General features: G+C 42.1%; 1 protein-coding gene across 1 annotated transcript in view; it reads left to right on the top strand.

The window, feature by feature from the left end:
* AFF3 (ALF transcription elongation factor 3) overlaps positions 1 to 15,969 on the top strand; it is a 327,940-nt gene that overhangs the window by 220,648 nt on the left and 91,323 nt on the right. The window lies entirely within an intron of this gene.

Raw genomic sequence — 15,969 nt, forward strand, 5'->3', positions numbered from 1 at the left:
CTATTTTTTTTGTGATTTGATGCAACATTAATCAGCATTCAGAAGAAGAGACATATTTGAATGTGCCAGGCTGCATATATTTATTTTTCAGTGTGTGTAATGCTTTTTTTTTCCCCCTAAATCTCTTTGAGGTTGATGCTCTAATGCTCACAGCATGCAGCTCCCATTCATTACCTATACAGGGAGCTAATGCGGTACGGCAGCATCACCATCTTTGAAGAGCACCGAAGATGCTAATAATTAAAAACACAAAGTGCGCTCTCGCTCGTACTTTCCTCCTTATTCTTTCCCGGGTTTCGATCTTCGCACAGCAGATGAGGCACAGTCCTCGGAGGACGGAGAGCGGCTTGGTGCCAGCGTGGCTGCTGTCACTCTGCCAGCGCGCAGGGGTGACACCCCGCGGGGTGCGCTAACGCCTGCTCGCCCACCAATTCGTGCTGTTGGGTTTCGGAGGGCGTTCACACCTCAGGAGCAGTGTCGGAGCAAAGCTGAGGGAGAACCCCGCTCCTGAGAGGCTCATGTTGTGCCTGAACCCCCAAAACAGGGCTGCGGCCTGGGTTTCCGTCCTAAATATCCGTGTTTGTTGTTAAATAGCTAGGCACTCCTTTCAGTGTGCTTTCACCCGGGTCTTCAACATTTTCAAGCCCCCCGGTGCCGTTGCCGCTTGCTCTTCAAGCCTTGCCCCAGCCCCAAGCACCACCCCGGCACTCCTCGGGGATGGACCCCAAGTTTCAAGCGGCTGGAGAAGGGCACTTGCCGCTCATCCCAGTTTAACCCTTAGTCAGCCTCAGAGACCGGGCTGCAGGGAAAAGTCTTCGTACTTGGTATTTCAGTTGCTTCAGAAGCCGAAGTAGCCCCAAGAGCCATGCAGGGTGGCTGCTGCAAGCCATGGGCACCGCTCACCCTCAAACCACCGGACCCCAGAGCAGCCCAGAGGGCACGGGTACCCTTCCAAGCCAATTTTCACCCAATTTTCATGCTTGGCTTTGGCTGATTTGGGGTATGCTTGCCCGCCTGCCCGGTCTCAGAGCCGTACCAGTGCTGAGCTGGGGAGCAGAGCCGGTCCCTGCTCCGAGCGCTGTGCCGGCAGCGGGCCCCCTCCCCAAGCAGGGGTGCAGAAGGCATCTATCTGCTGCTGCTTCATGCATCTGCTGAAATGTATTTTTTAATATCTCGTGACAATAAATAGGAGCGGATTGTCATGACTTTTACAAGGATGGGGGAAAAACTCCACTCAAAATCAAGTCTTTAAAGGGCACCTCTGAGTGCCATTTCAGATCTCACGAGAACAAATGGAAGGAGCAATTACAGCCCAAACCAGAGGCTGTTAGGAGTTAATAACTACATGAGCGTAGCGGTAAAGAACGTCAAGAGTTAGCAGTCCCGGCGTGACAAAAGTTTATTTAATCCTACTCTAAACAAGCAATATAACAAATCCTTGTTAGGAATGAATGATCTCTCACATGTAGCTTAAAATAATCAAATTTTGATTTAAAATACCAAAATAGGTCAAATGTTACACGTTCTTCTGGAAGAAATTCAAAGCGTCCGGTACAATTTTATTTTTTATTTGTAACATTTTACAGATGAATAAATGCATTCTTTACTTAAAACCCGCTTGCCCCATTTCAGGTGGGAATGCGTATTTGCCAGAGAATTACAGACTCCTAATGTTGACATATTCTGCTCCAGTAGCTCTGCTATGCTCTGATACAGAAGATACTGTTTCAGCACCTCTTTACCTTCTCACCTTGTCTTCGGCCTTCTTTCACTTCAAATTTCCTCCTAGTGCAGGCTCCAAAGGTGAAGTAGAGGCTGAAGAGCATAGGATGTTGGGTCATGGGTATGTCTGAGGCAATGCCGATGTGTTCCCAGATGGGACCTGGAGTTTCTCTCCCTGATTCTGGATCTGATTGAACAGTGTGACTTTGAAAAAAACCAGTGAATATTTTTGCCTCGGTTTCCTCTTCCCAATTGAATGAGCCTAATCACAGGTTTGTTTACTTTTGACCTCATAGGGTGTTGGGAAATGCACCTGCGCAGAGATCTCTCACTAGAAAATAGTGTCATAGAATACAGCCTGATAATGAATTGTTACCTGGCTTGATAGAATGGGTCCTATTTCATACTAGTTAATGATCCTGGCAATAAGGAGAGTAAGTCCTTGTGCTTTGGTGTTCAAGCTAGAAGGAAGAGTTGGAGAAAGTATCGATAAGAAAATTCTAGCAGACCTTTAATTCATTCCTGATTCTTCCCTGGCACTGCTTTAAATTGCACATAAACTTCAAGCATGAGACATTTATAAAAACATGTAGTGAGGGCTGTTTGCTGCATCTTTGGAACAGTAAAAACTTTTCTGCTGTTAGTGTGAGGATACTAGTACACTGAAGAATACAGAATGATTTCTTTAGACTAATAAAGACTCTGCTGAAGGTAGTCTAAAGGTTTATAGAACTTCTGGAAAGTTTTTTACATATTTCAAAGGTCTTTATTGTCAGTCTTCTACATTTTGCCTATTTTATTCAGCATTTTCATCAGCCACCTTTGCTGTCTTCAGTGCACTAAAAATGTTTAAGTGCCTGATAAACCATGTACATCTGAAGTATTTTCTCTTATCAGTAAAAGATCATTTGCCTTGAAGGTAATATAGTGGGCTAAATTAATTGCTGATGAAACCGGTTTTACTAGAGTGACACTGATGATGAAACTAACCCAATACATTTAGCTTAGGAGATCCACTTCTGACCATTAACATTGTTACTACTAAATTGAATTCTTTAGAAGTCAAGAGTCATCCCTCACATATATGACTTTTTAAAATATATATTGCATAATATAGACACAATATTTGCTTACAAATTATTTGCAGTTGCACTAAATTAACACATTATTATCTGTAGGGTTTATTTTTACTTAAATATCAAACAGATAATTACCCACAGCTCTGTCAATATTGAGTCCTGTATATTTTATTTCCATACCCAAAAGTACTTCTGAAATAATGATTGTTTTGATTGGACTCAATCTGACATCAGATAATAGCAAGTTAAATGATACTTAATGCCATTTTTTTCAAAGGTGGAGGCCGTAGGTAGATCCTGTAGGACACTATGTAGAATTCAGCTCCTGGGAACTCAGGATTAGATAATCACAAATTTCAAACATACAAACCAACCAAACAGTTGTATAATGGAGCAGATTTGAGCAAGCGGTCTTAATTCCAATCTGACTTTGTAAAAAAAAAAAAAAAAAAAAAAAAAAAAAAAAAAAAAAAAAGAAAAAAAAAGCCACAAAAAACCAAATCCTTGAATTTCAGTCATATAACAATCTGAGAATCCATTTCCTCCATGCTTGGTTCATACTAACACTTGCTTACAACACTGCTATGGTATAGAAGTTTGCTCCTATGGATGGCAGTCTGACAGCTGATGACAGCTGATGACAGAAAAAAATATTTCACAGAAAGCTTCAATTACAGCCAATGACTGGGAAAAAATAAAAGAAGCCAGTATGTTTTGAGGATGCACATGAAACTCAAACCAAGGCTAGTTTCAGTACCTTGCAAACTGAGTTAAATTGACTTCTGAACCAGTGTGGGTAATTGATATTTTGTTTGATACAATAAAAAATCATATGGGTCTACTGAAAAAAAAAAAAGTTGTGTTCATTTTCTCAGCAAAATGAAAAAAAACATTCAGGGCTAATCATTTGATTTAGATTACCTCACTCCAGAAAGTGCTTGGGCAGCCTTGTTACAGCACTAGATACAAGCATAGTTCGAAATAATGTTTTTGAAAAAAAATGAAAGCATAGCATTTCAGAAATGTTGACGTTAGTCATTTTACATAGAAATTAAACTTTTTTAGTTATTTAGGGAAAAGCATTTCTCAAATCTAGCAATTGCCAAGCATTTTGGCTAGTCCTCACACTGTTCTTGATGGCTGAACTATTTGTCAGAAAATTCCCCTCGGCTCTAAATCCCTCACACAAGACTAGTTAGAGCCTCGTCCACGCTCAAGCCTTTGTGAAAAATGATTGTCGACATTTTTCTCAAGATGACTCAACATTTCCAAAGATTTAGGATGGCAGAAAGCATTATCAGACATCATTTAGACTTCCAGATGATTATTTTTTACAAGATGGTTGTGGTAGTTAGCAGCTGGGTGGTAGAATTTGGCAATCAGAATACAATTGTGTCTAATTCATTTTTATACACTACTCCTATTAGTTAAAAAAGGATATTTCTTTGGAAGTGACATTAGGGCCCTGACATATGATTTTTGAATATGACTTTTTCTCAGAAACTGCCAGCATGGTACTGCCAGCATGCCAAGCTGGTGTCCGGAAGAAAATTTAAGAGCAGTGATAAAATGAAAGGGGAAAATAGAAGCCCTTCTTGCAAACAGGGGTTTGCAATAGATATTCTGACACGATATGAATGATGAGGGATGGAAAATTCATAATGGTGTGTAGAAGTGCAACACACACTCTGTGCGTAGAAGACTGACCTATAACTCATAAGATAGCGTGTGTCGAGTGAGTTATGAGAGTTGTTCCCTGGTGTGTATTTAAAAAGAGACATTAGAAAGGAGATATAGTGTGGTTTACTGTTTGAAAGCTAACTTCATAATTTTGTCCAAAAAGTGTTAGGAAAAAAAAGATGTGGGTTGTTGGGGGTTTTTTTAGATATATATATATATATATATATATATATATATTGCAGTCCAGGTGGTGTATTTCTGCACAGCATGTGCAGGATCTGAGTGCTGGGAGTAAAGCCCTTCCCCTCCCTGAAGGATCAGCTGATTATTTCTGCTGTTGTAATGTCCAAAGGAGATTATTTCTAAGGAAAAGGAATTTCCCATTTCAACTCCTAGAAGGGGTTATCTCAAAGTGAAACAAGCGGGCCAGAAGTGCTTGGTGCCATCGCACCCCAGGGCAGCTGGGGGTCCGTGCCAGGAAGCCCACAGACAACCCAAGCACACACCTCAACCGGCGCTGCGAAATGCAATTTGAATTAATGGGATCCCATGTAGGCAACCATCCCTTCAGTGCAGCTCCATGTGAAGCAAAGGAATTACCTGACCACTGCGGATTGCGCACGTTTTTCTCCCCCCAGCAGCGAAGTTTGCGGCCACGCGCTCTCCCCAGGTGCCGGCGCCTGCCTCCGGCTCCCCTGTCCCTGCAGCCCCTTCCCTCCCTCAGCCCATCTGCGGGAACGCCTGACAACTCCTCCCGCATTTTGGTGGGACTGCTATCAATTTGAGATGTCTCCCCCATTGGGATTATCTTCTCCCCTTCCAGCATCTTGCGATGACAACAAGAGCAGAGAGGAGAAAAGAGAATACTATCACTAATGCACCATCTCCTAATAAGTTTGTTAGTGTGCAGAGCTTAGTAAAAATGTTGGAAACACCCTGGCCGTGGAGGTAGCCCCTTCAGGAGCAGCGCTACCCCTTTCTCTGAGCTGAGGACACGGGGTGCAGGTCTGCATAATGAGCAGCCATCCATTCGCCCCACGGGGCAGAATGCTGCCTGGCATTTTGACCGAGAGCTTTAGTTTCCTTTTGTAGTCTGCCTCGTAAGGAAAAAAATGTGGTTTTCCCTATGCCTAGCTTGGCTGCAAATGAAAGGCTCTAAGAAACCTGCTCGTGGGAGAGGTTTAAGCCCGTTCCTGCAGAAATTTGAGGGCTGGAAATTTTGACAAAAATCACAGCAGCCCTTACATATTTAATGCACAGAACTCTCTGCAGCTGACTCCTCAGCATCAAGTGATCGCACATCAACCTGGCCATACATGAGCTTTCAGGTCTTTCTGCCCATGTTTCTTCTTTTTTTTTCCCTCTTGCCACACGCTGAATTAATTATTTGACAATATATTCTGACATTGTATTATTTCAACAATAGCAGAATGTAATGGTATATAATTAGGAGCCAGAATATAATAGTGGCATGAAGATGATTCTGGCAATGAGGTTTTTTTTAATTAAAATTTCATTACTGCAAAAGTGTCGTGCTATTACCCTTTCCAATGTGTGAGCAACAGTGTCCGTGAGTGAAAAGGATGGCCCCCGGGGATAGATAGCATGGTCTGCCGCCCTTTGTGCCCTGGTGGGGGAGTCTCCTGAGGCATTGCTCTTCCATACCATGAGAACCTACCAGGGCACAATTTATTTTAAAGTCTCCATAAAGTGTCGATTTTCCAGTGAAACTCGTTCCACTTCTGCCAGGAGCAGGCGGGTTAGTTTTGTTTAAGGAGGTGTCTGAAGTATCTGGGGTTGTGAGGAGTCTGTTGCACCACAGACCTGTCAATTTTCTGTATTTTATCCTCACAGTCCATATCTCTAAATGAAACAGTATGCTCCCTTTCACAGTAGCCAACTGGGTTCTTGTCTGTTTATTTGCTTGTTTTAATCTTTTTTTCTCCATCTAGTCAAATAAACCTGTAAATTCAGAGTGTACGCTATGGAACTTCATCCAAAACTACACTGTCTCCTTCCTGACAGGGCTGACAGAGAGTATAATCACTTGTATTGTCCAGAGTACTGTTTACATAAAGGAGCAATAAATACCTGTTGAAATTTTTACTGGAGGCCTCCCAGATGGATGGTTCATTTATTATTACAGACAGGGTTTCATTTACTTAGTTATTAAAAGAAGCAGGCCGCTACAGCCCATTTATAACTATATTAAAACTAAATGAAGCTATAAGTATTGCAGACGGGACTGAGTAAAATACATATAGTGGCTTTCCAGGAAATGGCTAGGAAAAGTATTTAAAGGGAAATGCTGGAAACTTTGGGGGTCCTGGTGTGTCTTTCACAGCCATGCTTCTGCTGGCTGAAGCTCGGGAGGTTATGGGGGAGGTATAGCTCCCATATGTTCCCATCCTGCCGCTCAGTGCCACATATATATTCTGCAATAGCCTCTCTGTACCTGCCTGTCAGCTCTGTGACATTGGGAGGGACCGAACTAGCCCGATCCTCCCCTCCTCTAGCCTTTATTGAGATTAAAAGCTCCAGCTGGGGATATTGAGTAATCTTTTTCTTTATCCCGGAGCCAGAATGTCACTGAATATCCACTCCAGTTACAGGAAGGGACGGGGCTGCTCTGTCAGCACCGATCGGTGAAGCGAAGGCAGACTCGTCCGGTGGATACCAGAGGTCTTAGTTTCAAAGGCACCACCAGAGGTCCAGCACAGCTGGCCATGAAATTAAAATAAAGGTTGTGGATGGTCTTTGTGGCACTTTTCCAGCACTGAGGACATTTCACCAGATATACTCACCCCTGCTTTGAATAAAGATAAATTGGTCACTGGATGGGAAGCACATGGTTGCCTGCAAACTAGATTATGGCCAAGGCAGACAAATAAAGGACAGTCCAAACAAGGAAACACTGGTGTCCCAAAGTGGAAGAAATTGTTGACCAGAAATTGATAGGGTAGGAAGACCTAGGAACAAGGAAGTTTGGAAATTTTTACGCAGAGCTTTTTAGGTTAGCGAAAGGCTGCATTTCCATTATCAAGCAAGAACCCAACTTTGCTGAAAGCTAGCTCGGCTTCAGTGGTGAAGTAAAAGTAGCAATTAGAAATGAAAAAGCAGTCTGTACAATAGAGATTAAATATAAAATACATGTAGCATGAAAGGGGAAGATAACAATCAATCTAAAAGAGAAATTATAGAATACTGAAGACAGATAAAAGGAGTGGAGGATAGAAGAGGAAAGTTCAGGGACAATGAGAATAAGGGTTTTCTTAAGGTATATGAAAAACAACAACAATAAACAAATTCTAGCAATAGCCCCTCATTAGCTGGAAATATTAAAGCTGTTAATAATATTAGAGTCAATAAATATTTTTTTATATGAGAAAAAGCAGGGTGCCTAGTAGACAGGCAGGAAGCTAACAGTGTCTAGAGACAATAAAATATTTAAAATCAGTTGCCCTAGATACAAGTATTTTTAAGCCTCAGATCTCCCCTGCTACCATATAGCCATGAGGGCCACTGGCTAGCAAAATCTGAGGGTCATTTGTGATGTACCTTGAAATGTGGGGTAAACCCCAGGAGCCAGCTAATGTGCAATGTGCCAAAAGGCCAAAGAAGAAAGTTTAAGTTTTAAGGACAGGTTGCCTGACACGTCCTACTGCACACAAATTTTGGGGGGCACCCAAATAGGGTTCCTTTAATACCACTGAGGAACTGAAGGATAAGAACATAGTTATTTTTGTTTAATGTTTTACTTTCAACGAAAGAAATGTAAGTTCTTATCAACCAAAGCTGAATTCATTCTGTGAGGAGCTGTCAACTAAGATGTGGTAGGAAATTATATTCACCAATGGTAAAACTTTGTGGAGAATGACAGAGAAAGAAACAGTGAGGATGGAGCAGGATATCAAATAGTCTCAATGATTTAATAATTCAGCCTCACTTAAACAAAGGAGGCTTGAAAGAAACCAACACAAAGTTCATACAAGACACTTCTCATGAGAACCTCTAGCCTAAACGATCTCATTTCCCTTGCCCGACCAGCAAGATAGGGATAAACACCACCACAGCCTTGGGTATGAACGTTGCTAAATGAACGGTCAGCGTTATACAGATGACTGTAGTCATCTGCAAGGAAGCACGAGAGTACAAATGGGTGGGATGATGATTCCAGCATGAGGACAGATGCTTGTAATGCTGGGGATTAGAGGCTGAAAGAGGCTATTTGTAAGGAAATAATCACCGAGTACAAAATCAGATGCTGCCCCTTCAGCGGGGAGACTTGGCAGTGGCAGTTCTTTCTCAGAGCCATCAAATTCCCCAAGATTTCTGCCACAACGGCTGACACACAAGGTGGTAGTGCAGTTCATGAACTCTTATTTCATTTCGCATTTGAAATGAATATTTTGTAGAGAGCAGCATCAGCAATTGCTAGGAAATCAAAGGCAGAGAGTTAGTAAATAATGGCTAATCTCACCCTGAGAGCCTGGGGGGAGCAGGGGCAGGGAGGCAAGAAATGGATTGGAAAATTGCGAGCAGCGCATTCAAAACTTTTATTCCCCAAATGTGTTTCCTCCTGTCACACAGAGCATGATTAGCCATGAAACTTGGGTAAATCCTGAGAGTGATTGGACTACTTAGGCGGGTGCTTAGGCGTGAGCTACCAGTACGTTGCTCATCACTCTTCCCTCTCTCTGAGTATTTGTGCATTTTTAGGTGGCTTCCTTGCTCAGGGAGTAGACTCACACAGGTTCGTTTCTCCGCTTTTCTGAAGAATTTCTGCCATTTTTAAGGAGGTACTCTGGGTCCTTCTGCCCAAGCATCATTCCTGGGAAGCACTGTGGACTGTGGGGCACTTTCTTGCCACCCTGTCAAGGAGGTAGAAAAATCAGGGTATCATTCAATTGCATTTGTCTTCCTTTTCTTTAAAGGGGGAAAACATCACTGGGGTGATCACTGGGGTGAACACAGTCGCTCACCGGGGCAGCTGCTGCAGAGGAAACCTTATTTCAACTTCTGCTCATAGGAGAGAGTGATGGCTGTATCACTCGGAGAGGACGGCCTTGCATTTCTAATCAGACCGTCGGTGTAATGGAAATTTAGCAGAGCATTTAGCCAGTTTAAATGGTTTTGGAGAGCAGTGCAGACCAGCCTAGATGGATTTAAGCCAAGGACAGAAAACTTTTCCTTCAGAGCATCTATTTTTTATTGGAATTGCTAATTCTATTTCTATAGACTGAGTCCGTTTTTCAGGCATTTAAATTCTACACTCTGGAATTAAATCTCACATTGATATATATGCTTCATTCCAGCATTAAGTACATTAATATTTCACCAGCCTGATTTTACTGGCCTTCTCCCTCTGTTTTTAATTAGATTTGACGGTATTCTATATAATCATGTTTTCCTACATGTTTCTGTGTAGCAGAACTTGCACAAACTGTTTGTTGAGGGGTTTTTACAACTTAAACATCATATATTCAGAGTGAATTTTAGATGCTGCAAGTAGTGCTTGCAGAGGTCTTACAAGCCTGCTGAAAGCTCTATTACAGCATTTATAAAATATCCTCTTGATCTAGTTGTTTACCGCAATCCATAAGCTTTTGACTTTATTTCATATAAAACACGAATAAATACTACACTTTTCAGATAATATAAATGCATGAGCTTTTTTAAAGTGAAACATTTGCATCAGTTATAGCACTAAAGTGAAAAATAATTTCAGCAATCAGAATCTAATTAATTAAAAATTACTACTGTATAAAAACAGCTTCTCCTATATTTAGGATTAGTAAACAAAGCTATTTGAAATACCTGTTTTGGCTGTAGGTAAGTAGCAAATATAACTGGCCATCTGTTATGTGCAAGTAACCAAGGTAATAGCAACAACATTAGTTTCCTTTTTTTTTTTTCCCTTGGTTTTTAAGGAAGGAAACATGTTCATCTGTTTCTTATGAATTCCCCGTACTTCTTACCAGGCATATTTTTCCTTGCATTTCTCTCTTAGAAAGGAACTAAAGACAGCCAGAAACCGAAGGTACATTTGTCTTATTGGAGCTTAAGTCATATTACATATGTGAGCACTTGTGGCTGAAATAATCCCGGGAACATAAGGGCACAGTCTGGATAGGAATGGCAGATTCCCACCTGGAGTTCTCTCTCGTTTTGCTGAGAACAAGAGTTAAAGGTCTTGCACAGTGTTGTGCCTCCAGGAAGGTTTTGTTTTGTTTTTCTACAATGTGAAGCAATACTTTTCTTCTCCTATATCAGTGCATCAATTGTGACTTTAAACATCTGGAGCCAGTCTGAGAGCCTTCTAGCATACTGCTACTCACAATAATATCTGTTTTCTTTCTGGGTTTCTGGTAATATTGAAACTAATGTCCAGTTCTTGAAAGGTCACTATGCATTTATGGGAAAGAAAATAAAAAGTCAATATTTTGCATTAAAAAAATAAGATAATTTTCCAAAACCAGTCTTATTCAGATGAAACATTGTGGTGGCATAAAGTCGAATGAGCACTTAGTTATCTGATTTTCATATTTCATCACAAGTCTTTGCTTTGTGGGGTTCCTCTTCAGCTAAAAGCAAAGTATTTTTCCACTACTGAAGTTCCTTTCCTACATAATGAGCAGAAATCACAAAAGTCTGTAATAAACACAGTATTCTGACTGAGATGCGGCCTAGCATTAAAATGAAACAATATATTTGATCAGATTAACACATTCATGAGATCTTTCACAAATTGCGAAGATGGTGACTTCTGAATTTATTTAAATGACAATTGCAACATACATATATTTGTGCCCCAGGCTTGCAAACCATTGTCATGTTCTCTCCTAAAGCATTAGTGTTAATGATTTAATTGCTATCAATATTTTTGCTTTCCCATCTCGATTGTTTTTTTGGTTCTAGTTATCAAAATTATCATGAAGACCCTATCTCATAGTAGCTTAGACCACCAGAGGGACACAAGGAGGGTTTTGCCCCTCATTTTCATAACCTCTCTTGAAAATCTTCAGGGCCTCTTATCTTGTCCTTTGATTTATGTGCCAGAAGGGAATCTCTGTAATCATAAACCAAAACCACAGAGGCATTTTTTGAGAGTGTTACACCTCAATAAGTAACTTGCAGGGGGGGAAGGAAAGACTTCATTAGGCCAAGGAATGTGAAATGTATCAGAGATTAAAGTAAAACGCAAGGTGCTTCTTTCCCGTGCACCAGCAGATGTGGAGGATAATTCCCAGGTGGGGCCGTGTCTTCACCCTGGAAGAAAATAGATATCCTCCTAAGTAGGGCTACACTGGAAGAGTTTCAGACTGGCTCCAGACGTTAAAAGTTGCAACTGATTCCCAAATGGCTGTTGAAGACCACCTCCCCCAGACACTGCACTGTCGAGGTCTCCTTCCCCAGCACCTCCTTCTCCTCCAGGTCTTTCAAAGCCAAAAATCTTGGCCTGGGCCCTGGGTCTACCCTCACGCCTGAAACTTGATGTTACTTTGATGTTACTTCCTGGAGGGGAAACCGGATGTCTTCCTGCTATGTCCTGGACTCTGGCTGGGGCTGAAGATAATCCTTGCTTGGGACTTGGCTTTCCAGCAACAACAAATCAGGAAAAAAGACACGCAGACAAAACAGTGAAGCTGCAAGTCACGACTTGACCATTCCCTTTGAGCAAGGTGGTTCCGGGCAGCCTGCCATGGCCTCTTATCCCAAACCCCAGGTACCTTTGACCAGGAGTATCTCCTGGCCCTTGGACATGGTGGGATGAGCAGGAGTCCCACAGGGTCCCTCTGCAGAGTCCCACAGGGTCCCTCTGCAGTGCCCCACATGGTCACCCTGCCCCAGTAACCTACTGAACCAACGCAGTGAGCAGGCCCCAGATAAAACAGGTCAGGCTTTCTGATAAGCTGTGTAGGAGATTTGGACACGCAGTCACATTGAAATTGGCAGATGTTGGATATCGATGCCCTCTAGAACACTTACTGTTTATTTTCCATTGCATGTTAGTAAGCCCTCACCCCCCCTCCTTTCCCACCCTAACTGGCCCAGCACCCCAGGCTGCAACCCCTTAATTGGTTACGGGAGAAAAAAAACCTGCTGGCTTGCTGAGGCATTTCTCAATATCCCAAACTCATCCTCATTTCCTTTCATTATGTCTCTACCTGTCACGTTCTTTGCGGAGAAAGGAACAAATGCATTAATTAGAGTGGAGTGAGTGCTCCCACCCGAGCCTCCCACCCCTCGCTGCCTCCACGACCTCACAGAGATTTCACTAAAATGTGTAATTAGGTTCTGCAAAGTGACTTCCTGACCGTATGCACTCTTTTCAAGTGCAGAAGCCCTAAGTGGTGGTGTATGTTTTTCAGGGGTGCTTCAAGTACCACTTCATTTTTCTAGCTTTTCTTTACAAAGTTATATTTATCTTTTTACCAGCGCCCGAACACATCAAAGCCAAGTCCATTTCAAAAAATCTTAAAGCCCATGGACGATGTCACACACTGGCCTGGATTTTGCATATTCTGAAAAAGGTGTTATAGAAAATAGCTATAAATAAGCTGCGTCGAAAAGGCTGTTCTTGTACATGAGCTTGTATGTGTCCGTCCTTGTACTAGTTTGCCAGAATATATAAAGAAATTCCACCCTGAGCAGGGGTTGATTTAAACATGATCTGAAGTGCTCTGCTAACATGGGGTCTACCAAAGCTCATTCTGTGCTGAATCTGTGCCAAAGTGCTTTTCAGATAAATTATAAATTAATGTAATGCCTCTCGTGAGCTTGAAGTATTTTTCTTCTCTTCTGTTCTCCCGCTCTTCAAGCGGGGTCTGCTGGTCCAGTTATGGACTTTTTCTTTTAACCACCATCATTGTCATGGTGGAAATGAGTTGTTGAGGAGAAGCGTTCCTCAGAAGCATCCAGGCTCAAAACTGATCTAGTTTCCTTAAGATGCTTACTGCAGCCTGGAGTCCCTATCACACAAATGCCTCCTCCTCACCCAGGGTGTGCTTCAGCCTGGGCTGTGAGAGCTGCCTGGGGTCCAAGGAGCCTCCTTCTCCAGTAGTGCTGGCAGGTGAAGCTGAAGACACAGGTGACAGTCTGTCCTGCTCTGGCTGTAGCTTTGTAGATCAGGGCTGAGCACCTCACCTGGCAGCGAAAGCAACCTGGGAACCAGTGAAGACTTTTAGTCATGGAGGTTATACCTGCACAGCTCCTGCCTTTACAATGTAGACCTCTACATTGGCAAGCTGTCTTAACCTGATACATCCTTGTGACAAATACATGGAACAGGCAGGCCAGATCCCACTCTAGGGAAAAAAAGCAAGCAAGCATTTTATGATGACCTGTTTTTTCCTATCCCCAGCATTAGGAGATTGTTTGTATGCTGACAGTGGTTCCAAAAGGGGCCACGAGCCCCGGGCAGGCAGTGCTTTTCTTGGAGAGCAGCGTTTCTGAAATGAGAAACAGACGGGGAAAATAAAGACGGGCTAAAACATACAAGCAAGGAGAGGTTGATGGGCCAGCGCTGTGGTTTCTTGTTCCTTTTGTGTAGATGGTTCCCGCTTGCACTACTGGTGCCTCACCTTAGCTCCACTTACACCTCCACACAACCTGAAGGCTTCAAAGCATAATAGTTGCTTCTAATCACAGACTCGCAATACACTTTTTTTTTTTTTTATGTTGATACAAAAAAGCCAAGACACTAATAAATGCATAGAGCTACCTAGAACATTTCATTATACGCTTTTGATTTTCCAGCTTCCATTTAGGAGAAGAGCTAAATTGCTAAATCTTAAATAGTGTACTTAACTACCACCTCACTAGCAGAAATTCACAGAGAGCGGGAGAGCAAGCAGTGACACCCTGGGTGCTCTGCTTTTCACGCAATAAGCACATCTCTCTCTGGTTAAATCACTAACAGTGCAGATTTTGCCATGTGTAATTACATAGTGCCCAATCCCAGACCTGAGCTTTCTATTTTCAAGCACTATTTTCTCAGGGATGCCCTAAGTAGATCTAACTAAACAAATGGGCAATTATAACATTGTTTGGATCCCTGTAAGTGGTAGGATCCCAAGCCAATGTGGATCTTGCAGTGTTTACTGGAAGCTTTGCCTCTCTGACATATTTTAGCTCCTAGGAGCTATATCCCATGTCATTCGTACCTGACCCATTTGCCCACTTCTCAGCAGAGCTTATTAACTTGGCGGGTGGCTGCATTGATAGGACCACTGGAGGTTTTGCTGACTTGGGAGATAGCAGAGCGAGCTTTTTCCTGCCTGTGGGCATATTTCTGGGTAAAACATGGGCAAGTCTTGCTGTGAGATTGTCAAGTCCCTCTAACTCAGTGGGTGTCCTATATATTTGAGGTGTCTGCATTGCAATGAGATTTTGCTGAATTTGATATGTTGGTGTTACAGAGGAAAAATCTTGGCACAAGTAGAAGGGAATGTGGGAAAAAAGCATGACAAGAGTCTTTAAGAGATGAACTAGTAGGAGTTTCTGCTCTGACCCCTGATCCTGTTCTTATACACCTACGTTCCCCGAAAGGTGCTGTGGGGAAATAGGGAAGCAGCTGTGACGGCAGCAACAGGCAGGGACTGTATGTGTAGCGAGGAGCTGAAGAGAGGGTGGTTAGGCTTGGTGCTCTTTTAAGACACAGCACACCATGTAGCCCATGTAAGAGTCACGCTTTTCAGGCACGCTCTTGGAAGATCTAAGCACAAGTACAAGGAGGTGGTTTGAAATTACTACATATGTCTTCTTGAGATATTTACACTCCAGGGACCACCCACATCACAGGATGTGTTTGAATTGCTCACCAAGCTTTCTTCTGGAGTCAAGATGAAATTACAGATTCTCTTTTTCCAGAACGCAAGAAAAATTAGCAACTTTCTGAATTGTTATTATTATTACAGAGGCGTTTTTTAAAAATAGGTCCCATTCTTGAAGACCGTTCAAGCACTGGGGGAAATCTTTGCACCTCTTCAACTCCTTTAACTGCTGGTTACTTAACCCTAGTTTGTAAAAAAAATGCATAGAGGTAAAAACAAACTCCCCTTCTTTGTAAGCCGGTTTAAGCAGATTGAGGAAAGGATATGGGAAGGGAGGAAGAAATCCCCATTAGAAAAGATGCATTATTTTCTATGTTTATATGACAGTGAAATCCTTGTGAATACTCTTGTGCACTGAGACAATATATTTTAGTTTTAATTGTTTCAGTCAATGTCAATTTTATATCAAACATGCAATAAACTAAAAATGGCCTTTGGGAAACATCACTGAATCTGATTTTGTGCTGCAGTACTGCCAGTGTAAATATCTACTTCTGTTTTGTAAGCTCAAAGCCAAATGGAGCAAAATTTTCCTTTCAGAGAGACTACTGACCTGTCAGCATCAAAAATATTATTTTTAGCATATAAAAATTGTTTGTCAGTGATTGTAATAACAAGAATCTTTGCAAAATCCATTATTAGTCTAGTAAACA

This window comes from Accipiter gentilis, chromosome 31 (assembly GCF_929443795.1).
Source record: "Accipiter gentilis chromosome 31, bAccGen1.1, whole genome shotgun sequence".
NCBI lineage: Eukaryota > Metazoa > Chordata > Aves > Accipitriformes > Accipitridae > Astur > Astur gentilis.